At 46.4% G+C, this 12778-nt stretch overlaps 1 pseudogene; it reads right to left on the reverse strand.

Moving 5' to 3' along the window:
• Positions 1-334: 334 nt before the first annotated feature.
• LOC127237067 (beta-1,4-galactosyltransferase 1-like) overlaps positions 335-12778 on the reverse strand; it is a 59657-nt pseudogene continuing 47213 nt past the window's right edge.

Below are 12778 nucleotides of genomic sequence, written 5' to 3' on the forward strand. Positions count from 1 at the left end.
AGCTGGAGTTTGCAACGCGCCCACGCGTCCAGACTCCTGACCCACCCGGGTCGTCTTGCAACTTGACAGAGAGCGGGCAGAGGTGGCGCAGGTGGAGAGCTTGGGGCACCGAGGTACCTGGGGCCGTGGCCGCAGCCAGCCCTCCGCCCGCGCACTTCACCGCTGGGCACCGCCCAGGCCGCCCGGCTCCGATCGGAGGGATGGCCGAGGCTGAGGACGCCTCGCCGGACAAAGACGCTCTCCCGCCCACCAGCCAGCGAGGTGCGGTCCACGGTGACAGCAGCCCCGCTGCAGCGGCCCAAGCGCGCACCCCCTCCCGGCCGCCCGGAGATGCTCACCAGCCCCGGCGCCTCCTCTCGGCCGGAGCCCCGCCGGGGGAGCCGAGCGCCCTCTGCCAGCCGGACGCGGGCTTGCAGCTCACAGGGCCACAGTGGCCCGGAGCATCCAACCTCAGACCCCAGGGAAAAGATAGATAGCCTGAGGTCACCGACTTAGGGTCCAGACTCCCACGTGTGGGATCTGCTGTGGTCCACTCTAATTGTGTACAGCAGGAAGAACAGATCCAGCGAGAGAACTTGAGAGGGATGAAAGGGAGACCAAAGTGGTTTCTAAAAGGGTTTGGTGTTTGTGTGATTGCATGCGTGTTGGGGTGGAGAGGGGAGTCAGGGGAGCGGTTTCTTTTTATTTTGAGACTGTGTCTTGCTATATAGCCCTGGCTGGCTTGGAACTCACAAAACATCTTCCTACCTCTGCCTGCGGGCTGGGGTTAAAGGCGTAGACCACCACCCACTCGCACCTGAAAGGGTTGTTGGGAAAGCAGATGGCTCTTGTCTCAAAGCAAGCTTATTTCTGCTTTGTAATTGACAGCTTCTCTCAGAAGTGAGCATGAACGCAGGACTTCGCAGTGGCCCTTGCGGATCGCCTGAAAGCGGCGCTCCTGCGAAGCCTGAAGACGAACCTGGGTTTCAGTGGCCTCTGGTTCACAAGGCTTGGGGCAGAGTGAGAATAACATTACTGGCGCTGCTGGCCGGAGGGGTAGGCTTACTAGCTTAGTGGCTTGTTTACTCTCTTGGGAGTCAGGAGTGTAGGAAAGTGGGCTCCCTCCCCCACCCCCCCCCAGCACTGCTGTCCTGAGCAACATTTTATAGCAGCTGTATTGTTGTACTAACTGGACTATGTAGTGAAGAGCAATCTGGAAAGAGCACTTTTCACACGGCTGTCTTTTTAAATTACTCTGTGTGGCCTCCCTTTTCTTCTGGAAGAATCCAGGGCACATTTTATCGCTTTCCTCCTGTCACCTTCGGGTGTTAACAAGCAGTTTGACTTTTCGTTATTACAAAGTCCAGTCCAATATAAATCAAACTTTAATCTCATTTCATTTAAGCCTTCCCCATTCCCCTCCCCTGGCTCACAAACTCCCAGCCTGACCTATGTAAATAGAACAGCCTCCTTCGCTCCCTTCACTTTCCAATTAGGGTGTTCTGTGAAGCCTAATTGGGGGGGGGAAGGAATGGGGTCCTGACTCGACAGCTCCCTCCTCAGGCCACCCCCAATTTCTCCAGGGAAGCGTCCCGACAGGGCGACCCACCACGTCTCCTCCTCGTGGTATTCGTCAAACTAGGGAAGCTCTGATTAGCTTCTTCCTTGAGCCTTGTCAGGGGGCCATTTCCAGGTTCAGGAATATCCCCACACTCCAGATGACATGCAGTGGCTTCTCATCTCATTTCTCAGGCTCGTCTTCCAAGGACGAAGTGAGTGAGTCCTTCCCCCTTGCCTTGATGGCACCCTGTGGATCTCACAGCCAACTGCTGAGCCAACATTGGGCCCTCCTAGAAAGCCCCACACTATTGCAGCATGCACCTACCTGTCTCCATGGCAGCACAAGGCAAGGCACTGAGCTCATGGGAGTGCAAACAGCTAACAGCACATAGCCCTGAGTCCTCGGGGTCTGCCAGGAAACAGAGGGGATGCCAACGTTTTGGTGGCTTTCTCTTTGTTCCCCCTTTGATTCTCTTAGGTGGTTCCAAGTTGTTGAGTTGACAATGAAAATTAATGGTTACAGATGGTAACTCAGAAAGGGCATAGCCAATCCATACAGAACAAAAGTAGTCCTATTGAAATCTTCCATTTTTGGTTGGAGGAGCAGAAATGGAAAGCCAATTTGGCTTTGCTATTTGTTTGTTTGATTGATTGATTGATCGATGGATTGATTGGTTTGCTCTAAGTCTGACCCTGTCTGCATATCTTCTCAGAATTCCCAAACTACAAGTAGCTATTCCAAAATAAGCAGCATTTTAATACCTGTACACTTTAATTTAATTGGCATTTTCATATATTTTAATGCTGTAATGGAGAACTGTAAAACAGAAACAAATGTTCTTTTGTAGGGGAAGTGGGAATAAAATCAGCAGGTATCACAATGGAGGTCACCCACAACTCCTGGAACAGACCTTCCCGGAATGTGGATGCAGGTGGTTTGTTTTGGGAGGTAATCCCAGGAAGCAGGTGCCATGAAATTAAAACAGTAAGACAGTGTGGTGGTTTGAACAGATTCTTGTGTGTGAATGCTTGGCCCATAGGGAATGGCACTATTAGGAGGTGTGGTCTTGGGGTGGGTGTGGCTTTGTTGGAGTGTCCCAGTGGACTTTGAGGTCTTATACGCTCAGATCCCCCAATGTGACATGGGTGCTTCTGCTGCCTGTGGATCAAGATGTAAAATTCTCAGCACCATGTCTGCCTGTGTGCCACCATGTCCCACCATGTCCCACCATGATGATAATAAACTAAACCTGTGAACTGTAAGCCAGCCCCAACTAAATGTTTTCCTTTGTAAGAGTTGCAGTGGTCATGGGGTCTCTTCACAGCAATACAAACTAACATATAGAGGGTATGGTGGTTTGAATAAGAATGCCCGGATAACAGTTAGTGGAGTGTTGGGACGTGTCACTGGGGCGGTAGACTTTGAGGTTTCAAAAGCCCACCTCTCTCTCTCTTTCTCTCTCCCTCCCTCCCTCCCTCTCTCTCTCTCTCTCTCTCTCTCTCTCTCTCTCTCTCTCTCTTTCTCTCCTTCCTATAGATCAGGATGTAGAACTCTCAGATACTTTTCCAGACTATGTCTGCCTGCCTGCTACCATGCAACCCATCATGATGATGATAATGGACTGAACCTCTGAACTGTAAGGCAGCCCCTAATTAAATGCTTTCTTTTATAGGAGTTGCCATGGTCATGGTGTCTCTTCACAGCAATAGAACAGTGACTAAGACAGACAAAAGAAAATATGTAATACCCAGAGCACTGCTGAAGGTATAGGCTTACCCTCTAGATGCCACGAGGATACCTAAGAAGCTCATTAAAGGCCTCTTGGAATGGTTATCTCAAAATTATCAGGCTGAGCTTTGATTTTTCTCTCTGGTTCCTATTCTTTGTTGATTGGAACTGTCTTTGGGCCTTTAAGTCCCCAAGTATTTCGGGGCTTTAGATAGAAGACAGCCAACTTGAACCCAGCTCACTAGACACATCCATCAAAGCTGGAATGAGGACAGAGGGCCCAAGAAGATGTGGTACAGAAAGTATCAAAGGCTATGCCAGAGTCTGGGGGTATACCATAGGAACAAGGGCAGCCCAGCAGCTATGCCTAAATGAATAAAGAAAATGTGCTAGCCAGGCAGTGGTAGCTCACACCTTTAATCCCAGCACTCAGAAGGCAGAGGCAGGAGGATCTGTGTGAGTTCTAGGTCAGCCTGGTCTACAGAGTGAGTTCCAGGACATCCAGGACTGTTTCATAGAGAAACCCTATCTCAAAAAACCAAAGCAAAAGAAGAGGAGGAGAGAGGGAGGGGGGAAGGGAGGGAGGGGAAGGGAAGAGAAGGGAAAGGAAGGAAGGAAATTGCTGTATCACACAACATAATATAATTCAGCCTTCAGCAAAGAAATTCAGATGCATGTGGCTACATGGATGAACCTTAAGGATCTTACACCAGAGGACATAGTCCAGTCATCAGAAATGAAAAATGGAAACCAGGCATGGTGGCACACACCTTCATTCGAATGCTTGGGAGGCAGAGGCAGGTGGATCTCTGAGTTTGAGGTCAGCCTGGTCTACAGAGAGTTCCAGGACTGTCAGGGCTACACATAGAAATGATGTCTTGGGTGTGGGGGATGGAGTGCCTAGACTAGCCAAATACCTAATTAACAGAAATAGGATCATGATTGCAGGGGTGAGGTAGGGTGTGAGGAACCAAAAATCAAAGCTTCATGTGAGTAGAGAGAGTCTAACTCCTAAGATGAAAAAGTTTTAGTGTATAGACAAGGTGATGGGTGCACAGCGATGCAAATGTTCTTAACACTGCTGAGCCGTTCCCTTAACAATGGTTATAAAGTATAATGTGCATGCATGTTCTTTTATGTAATTATGAGTGAAGGTTCACACATGCCACACAGTGCATGTGTGGACATTATGGGGGTCTTGGGTAAGGGGTGGTGATCAAAAAATGACAGATATAGCAGGGATGCAAACATCTGATTAAAGAAACACCAGTCAAAGCAAGGGGGGAGTATGACATGCAAACAGCTTCCATCACAGAGACTGGAGGGGCCACGGGTGGGAGTTCACCAAAAGGCTCTAGGTTGGGCTTTTATAGGCTCCAAGTAACCTCCCTTTCCACTCACAGAGATCCACCTGCTTATGTCTCCAGAGTGCTGGGATCATCAAAGACATGTTCCACCAACACCCAGCGGAGTCGGTTTATGGGAATTGGGAATTGGGCATCATTGAGGAGGGCAGGCTTGCTGACTGAGCAGAGTTAAACTCTAACACACACCCCTTCTTCCCTCCTTAGCTGAGTAATCAGGAGAATACAATCTGGCACATCATCTAGATCATAGCTTCCCTTTATGCCATTACGTTCATCCTTTTCTCCACAAAAAAAATGCCTGAGGATTCATCTCCACGATTTATAATCTGTTTGTTTGAAAGCTTATCAGGCACATAACCCTGCCATATCTGCATTTGGCTATTGGTAATTTTTTACTCTAAATTTTTGGTGGGAGGCTGGGTTGTAGCTAGTGGAACAGCATGGGGGGGGGGGGAGTAGTACTTTAGCAGGCCGCCAGCAGGGTCCAGTGTTAGCCGATCATCTATCTGCTCCTGGACCTAAACTGACTTGGAAATGGAACCATTGGATTTTGTCTCTTACTTCCCTCTGGGATCTGTGTGGGCCCCAAGAACCCAAACTCCCAGCACACTTTACCCACTGATCCATCCCTCCAGCCCTGGTTTTTAAAATATACAGTCAGGATTTGAAAGAACATAAAGGACAAAGTGTACATCCTCAGAACTCCCTTGCATCTGGAATGCTGCATCAGATCCATGTTGTTTGCCAGGCCTCTCATCCTGGCCTGTGTAGGTTTGCAGAGGAGATACCCCTAGTCAACAACAGAGCAGCAGGGTTTCCAGCAAGGTCAGGTGTGTAGGGGCTCTGGTCCCCATCCCTCTGCCACCAGCAACCTGGCACTATCAAGAAGTCACATCACTTCACCCCAATCAAGGACAGCAGAACTCAACACCAGAAGCCAGCGATATACTTCGGAACCCTGACAGTGTTGCATAGCCACTGCCCTGATACCACTTGCCTTCTCCTACCAGGGTTTATCGGGTGCTGACCGCAGCTTTGAAATACTATCTGCGCCCCCTCTCTCCTGTGTGGACTCCATAGCAGGATGCTGCTGTTAAGCCCTCCTTGGGGTTTATCCTTGGTGTGGACCTACACGATCTTAAGCCTTATAGTCTTGCTATTCATTTGCAATTCATGATTAACAGCCTATAAAACCAGGAGAGAGCATTTCCGCTGGGCTCTGCCTCAATGATGCACACACTTAGGTTTCCCCTGAAGGGCTGATTCTCCTTACATTGGAGACAGCACTGCCTTTGGTTTCTGGTGGAAAATAATGCAAAAGTCATAAAATTCTGCCCCTAGGCAGAAGGCAAATTCTCCCCCCCCCCAGGCAATTATGTTTGCCACAGCCCACAGCCAAAGCACCAGGAAAATAAAAGTGGCTACACGTTTTTTTTCTTCTTTTTCTTTCTTTTTTTTTTCTTTTTTTCTTTTTTTTTTTTCTTTTTTTGAATGCCATTTGAATTAAAAATGAGTCCCTTGAGAATATGGTATTAATTTAAGGCTGTAAGTAAAGTACTACCCATCTAAGGATCTGTTCTTTTATATCCTTTTTTTATACCCTTATGGTAAAATAAAATACACTTATTATGGGAAAGCCTGACAGAAAGTGTATGTATATATTATAATAATGTGTAAAGCACAGAGGTCTTTAGAGGAAGCCTGACATATTTAACCTAGTTTTCCTAATGTCTCTGCTTCCCTAGTTTTTGTTTTGTGTTATAGTCTTACTTATGTTATAGAGCACATATACATAAATTTTCAAGCACAAACACATATGTATAGGAGAACCCTGAGAGAAACATTAGGGCATTATGATGAGGGAAAAGATGGAGAGGTGGCTCAGTGCTTAAGAGCACTGGCTGTTCTTGCAGAGGACCTGGGTTCAGTGCCCACCACCTACATAATGGCTCACAACCATCTGGAACTCTAGTTCTAGGGAATCTCACGCCATCTTCTGGCCTCCACTGGTACTGCATGCACATAGTGCATAGAGATGCTTGCTTATAAAACATCCATAAACATAAAAAAAAAAAAAAACTCTTTTTTAAAATCCCTTTTAGAAGATTACTTAAGTTAGCCAAGTGCTGGTAGCACATGCCTTTAATCCCAGCACTCAAGAGGCAGAGGCAGGAGGATCTCTGTTAGAAATCAGCCTGGTCAACAAAGCAAGTTCCAGGACAACCAAGGCTACACAGAGAAACCCTGTCTCCAAAAACCAAATAAGTAAATAAATAAATAATTTTGAAAAAAATAAAAACTTTCTTATGTAAATTAGACTATTATTATAACTAGTTCCAGGGCTATACTTTTCGTTTTATTTCAATGATTCTTAAATCTTGCTTGGTGTGATGTTCATTTTATAAATTAAAGTTGCCCAATTTTTCTGTTATTGTTATTCTTTTGAACTTAATCCATCCTCATCCTAAGACTTTACAAACTAATCAATTTCATTCTCTGTTTTTCTAAAACTTTTAAGATGTGTGGTCCTATAATCTGTCTAGAATTAAAAAAAAAAAAAAAGAGGCAGGTTAATCATTCAGTGTGATACAGATGAGAACTCTAATTCAATTCTAGTTCCAGTTTGAAACTCATTAAGCTTATGTGAGTAGGTACAATTTTCGCTAACATGTTTGTTTTTCTCTGTACATTTTTAATTAAATTAGCATAATGATTTCACTCTTACAATTCTGTTGGGTTTAACCAAGCTGAAATTAAGCTTCCTTTGCTGTCCAGCTCCTCTAGTGAATTTAAATTTACCGGAGCCTCTTAGTAATCCACATTGCTCTTCTTTATTAGCAAAATAATGTAGTTTCTTTAAAGACAAAAATTATTTCCAGCCTCTAGTTGATCATAAAATCCCCTGCTTGGTATCACCAAGTAGCTGAAGTGTAGCTCAGTGGCAAAGTGGCTGTCCAGCATGTTCAAGGCTCTGCATTTGATTTTGACATTAAAAATAATAATAAGGGCCAGGCAGTGGTGGTGTACACCTTAATCTCAGCACTTGGAAAGCAAAGGCAGGTGGATCTCAGTTCAAGGCCAGCCCCATCTACAAAGCAAGTTCCAGGACAGCCAAGAGAAACACTGTCTAATAATAATAATAATAACAACAACAACAACAATAGTGAGGGAAAACTAGGGGCTGGAGACATGGCTCGGCAGTTAGGAATGCTTACTGCTCTCATAGAAGACCTGGGTTTGGTTCCCAGCACCAACACAGTGGCTTATAGCCTCCTATAACTGTAGCTGCAGAGATTTTGATGCCCTCTTCTGGCCTCCAGAGGTTCTGCACACATGTGGTGCACATACTTGCAGGTAAGCATTCACACATATAAAGTAAAAAGACTTTGGGTTAGAGAGGGATGGTTTACTCATTAAGAGCACGCACTGCTCTTCCAGCGGGTTTCAGTTTGGCCTCTAGCATCCATTTCAGGTGGCTCACAGCTTCCTGTAACTTCAGGTCCAGGGACTACAACAATACCTCTGGCTTGTGCAAACACCTGCATTCTTGTGCACACGTGTGTGCATGCACACACATACACACATACACTTTTTTAAAAGATTTGTTTATTCTGTATACAGTGTTCTGCCTACATGTATGCCTGCATGCCAGAAAAAGGCACCTGATCCCATTATAGATGATAGTGAGCCACCATGTGGTTGCTGGGAATTGAACTCAGGACCTCTGGAAGAGCAGCCAATGCTTGTAACGCCTAAGCCATTTCTCCAGAACCCACTTTTTTAAAAGACAATAAAAAATTGTATGATCTGGACAGTGGGGATGCACGCTTTTAATCTCAGTACTGGGGAGGCAGAGGCAGGCGGATCTTTGTGAGTTCAAGGCCAGCCTGGTCTACAAGAGCTAGTTCCAAGACAGAGAAACCCTGTCTCTGGGGAAAAAAAACAATTGTATGACTGACACCCCCATACTGAAAGGGTGTTAGCATAGACAGGGTGTCTTGTGTCCTTTGGCATGCCCTTCCCTGATGTCTGTCCCTAGTAGAATTTGCTGGGAAAGCCCACAGCAGTATGTCTGTAGGACTTACACCACAATGTGAATTTGCTTACTTATTTCTTCATCCTGTTTGGCTAAGTTCACTTAATTCTAGTTGGCTAGCACCTGTCCTGGTACTCAGCACCATAAATATGGTTAGTTGTCAATCAACTGATTGTAGGGCTGTCCTGGGTGATGTTAAAGTGGGCCACCTAATTGCTAAGCTTTGCATCTCTTTCCAGAACAGTTTAGGACATGCCCAGCCTGCTTTCTTATATAACCCAGGACCACCAGCCCAGAGATGGCACCACTCACAGTGAGCTGGGCCCTCCCACATCAATAGCAATCAAGAAATGCCTCATCGGGATGTTTGCAGGCCAGTCTGATGAAGACAGTCCCTCAGCTGAGATTCCCTCATCCTATGTATGTCTAGTTTTACGTCAATTTAAAAGGCAGGCAGACATAAGTACATGCTGCTGTGTATAGACAGAGGCTTGGATTGTATGACTAACACTTCTGCATATACCTGATGAAACCTCAAATTCCACCTTCTATTTGTGAATCACCGCAATGCCTACCACATGTATACAACACACACACTACACATACACACATCCCACACACAAATACACATACAACACATACATATTCACATCACATTACACACACCACACGTACACCTCACATACACACACTACACACACAAATATACATCCTACACACATCACACACAAACCCACACAACACATACATACATACCACACACATCACACACACACACAAAACACATTATTCCCAACTCACACATCTAACACACACACATACACAACGGGTTAAGAGAACAAAATTCTACTAATGACATTTTCCCTCTAGGGTTTTGACGTCATCACTACCAAAAGAAAGTCTGCTACAGAGGCAGCAATGCAAAGGTTAAGTTATTAAACTGTTAAATTATTCATGATCTCCAATCATTGCAGAAGTATTTCCCAGGCTTCAGCATTCCTGAAGAAAATCCATGCATAAATTCTCTCGTTTTTAAAACAGCTCTTACTTTGTAGTCCTCACTGTCCTGGAACTCACAATGTAAATCAAGCTGGTCTCCAACTCACAGAGCTCCCAGCCTCAGCCTTCAAAGTGCAGAGACTAAAGGAGTGCACCACCATGCCCCAGCTGATTTTGAAATTTTTGGCATAGCTATTTCCAGTCTGCCCAGCAGAGGGCAACCTGCCCTCAGGACAGTGCAGGCAGACTGCTGGAGTCAGCGGTCACAAAGTGCAAATGTGGGTCCCTTATCCCCAGACAAGAAAAAAAAGTGTCCCTTTGTTGTGCAGGCTCTCTCCACTTGGCAATGCTTTTATTGCCAGCTAACATCACATCTTCTGGCACAAAGATGACTGCCTGCATGTCAGACTCTTAACATACTGGGGGTGGGCACGGTCTGGCCATGACCATTACACAGAAGGACAGGCCTTTTCTGGTGAAAGCATAACCCCAAGGCCCCCTCCCCCATCTCTCTCCAAACCCTGCTGCATCTCAGAAAGCCCACCAAATGATGACCCCCTCTCCCCGAGATGCTCAAGACCACTCCCACAGAGTATTTAAACTGCCCCCTCCCTCCCCCAGAAAACAGACTGTGTACTTTTCCAGTTTCTCTTTCCCATCTCCTCTCTCCGGGGCTAGAAAATCATTTGGGAGCACTGTATCCATTAAACATGGGCTTTTTCTAATTGGGTTTGATTCGGCCTGATTTGGATTGCTGCATCATCGGAGAGGCTTATGGGGTACAGAAACTTTTCAAGGCCCTCACCTCAGCCAGCCCCCTTAGGTACAGAACAGCATCAGGTGACCCAGACTCAACTCTGAGGGTGACCTGGCAGCATGAGGCTGCAAGCCCTGTGCTCAGCCCCCATCCTCCTATGGGATTTCTCTCACGGGATGAAACTTCAACCATTAAGGAAGGAAAAGTCCTGAGATGCTGGCCTTGCAGCCCAAGTGGGACCCAGTGAGAGAACAGAGTGCAGCCATCTGTGACTCTCTAAGCCTGGCCTAGGCCAGTCTCTCAACTTAGAGCTCCTAAGTCTGTAGTGTATTGACCCCTGCAGGCTTCCTACCTGCCCAGAGAAAGTGCCATGGTGTTACCCATAGGCAAAGGCAGAGGACAGATCACTTGTGACCTCTACAAGGTACTTCCAGGTTGTCTCCATCAAGGAAAGAATTCAGGGGACATGGAGGTAGGAATGTATTAGGCAAAGGTGTGTCGGCCCCTCAAGAAAGACTCAGACTGTGGGATTTTTGCACAGCTACGTCTACACACAATCCTTACTGGAAGGTATTGAAGAAGACAGGCTTTGAGACATTGTTGGGTGGGACTACACTCCAATCAGTACTGTTGGATTATGCATGCCCCTTGCTCCTGTACCGGTTTCCCTGCCATTAAACCTAAAGTTCAAGTCAGCACCCAAATATGGACTTGGGGGAGGGGCTATCAACCGGATGCTTTTATGTATTGTTCTAATCCCAACATGGATGCGTTGAATAAATACCCTCTCATTCGTGGCCATTGCTCGTCTCTTTAATTGGGGGCTCATGGCTGAGCCTAGCTTGTTGGGGCTGGTGGAGCTGGTATAGAAAGGGTGTTCTTTTTACTCAGATGCCCATCTGCTCTAAAGAATGAAATGGCCAGCTGTGTTAGTTGCTGCCAGCCTGCCTCAGCCTCAGAGGCAGTTCCAGGATCACCCGTCTCCAGGTGCCTTCCCAGGACGCATGCACCCCTTCAAAGTGCCCATCCGTCACAGTCCCCTCTACACTAACTCTGTTGCATGTGGCGTGTTCTCTTAGGGGTATACCTTGGCAGGTATCCAGTCACTGCTTTTTATCCTTCAGGCCATTCCTGTGGGTCTGTCCCTCCCTGAGTCATCAAACCGTGGGACGTCTTGACGACAACGGATGAAGCTTGGTTTCTTGCAGGCTTCCAATGAGTGGGTCTTGAAAATGCTCAACAATGCTGCGTTTGACTCTAGGAAGAGGCACAAACTAGCGGGTTGACTGATGTCTGTCAACCCAGTTAGGAAACATAGCTTTCATGAACAACAGGGTGATGGGTTCCTTAGCCCAGAGAGGCTGCTGTTCAGATAAGAGAAATCATGCAATGGACGATTGCAGTGCAATACCTCAAGCTCTGTGCAGGGGTAGTGAAAGGATGTGTCAATCCTGGAGTGATGGAAGTTTTGAAAACTGGGTAGTTAGTCAAAGCTTAAAATCTGGTGAAGTCTTTTGTTGTTGTTTGTTTTTGTTCATTGTTCTTTCTTTTACTTAGAGTCAAAACTAGTATTGTGTGGGGTGGTGGTGCACACCTTTAATCCCAGGGCTCAGGAGGCAGAAGCAGGCATATCTCTGTGAGTTCGTGGCCAGTCTGGTCTACAGAGTGAGTTCCAGGACAGCCAGAGCTGTTTCACAAAGAAACTCTGTCTCGGAAAACAAAAACAAACAAAACTAGTAACAAACAAGGGATCTTTATAGAATAAAAAAAGTTATTTTTAGCCAGGTGATGATGGCATATGTCTTTACTCCCAACATTCAGGAGGCAGAGACAGGCAGATCTCTGAGTTTGAGGCCAGCCTGATCTACTGAGCAAGTTCTGGACAGCCACCAAAGCTACAGAGAAACCCTGTCTCAAAAACATAGAGAGAGAGGGAGTCATGGGGCCACCAAGGGTGGTCGCACAGTGCTGGGGAGGCAGAGGCCACCCTGGTCTACATGGCTAGTTTCAGACCCATCAGAGCTACACAGTAAGACCCTGAGCAAAAACAAAAACAACAAACAAGCAAGGAAAACGAACCATGACAACTTCATGCTGTTTTCAAATCCCCCCAGTCCCTAATGTTATATTTTTGCACCACCATTAAAGAGTGAAGCGTTCTAGCAGGCTGAGAATGGCAAACACGGCACTGGCAAGCCTTGCATTCCTCCTTCCCTCTCCCTTGTGAACCACAGATTACATCCCTAAAGCTGGTCACAGAGATCTGTTCTTTTATTTGCCCACTTTCTTATGCCAGATATATTTCTAAGGCGAATCACCAAGATTCAGGTTATCACTGAAGTCCAGCAATC

This window comes from Phodopus roborovskii, unplaced genomic scaffold, assembly GCF_943737965.1.
Source record: "Phodopus roborovskii unplaced genomic scaffold, PHOROB, whole genome shotgun sequence".
Classification (NCBI taxonomy): domain Eukaryota; kingdom Metazoa; phylum Chordata; class Mammalia; order Rodentia; family Cricetidae; genus Phodopus; species Phodopus roborovskii.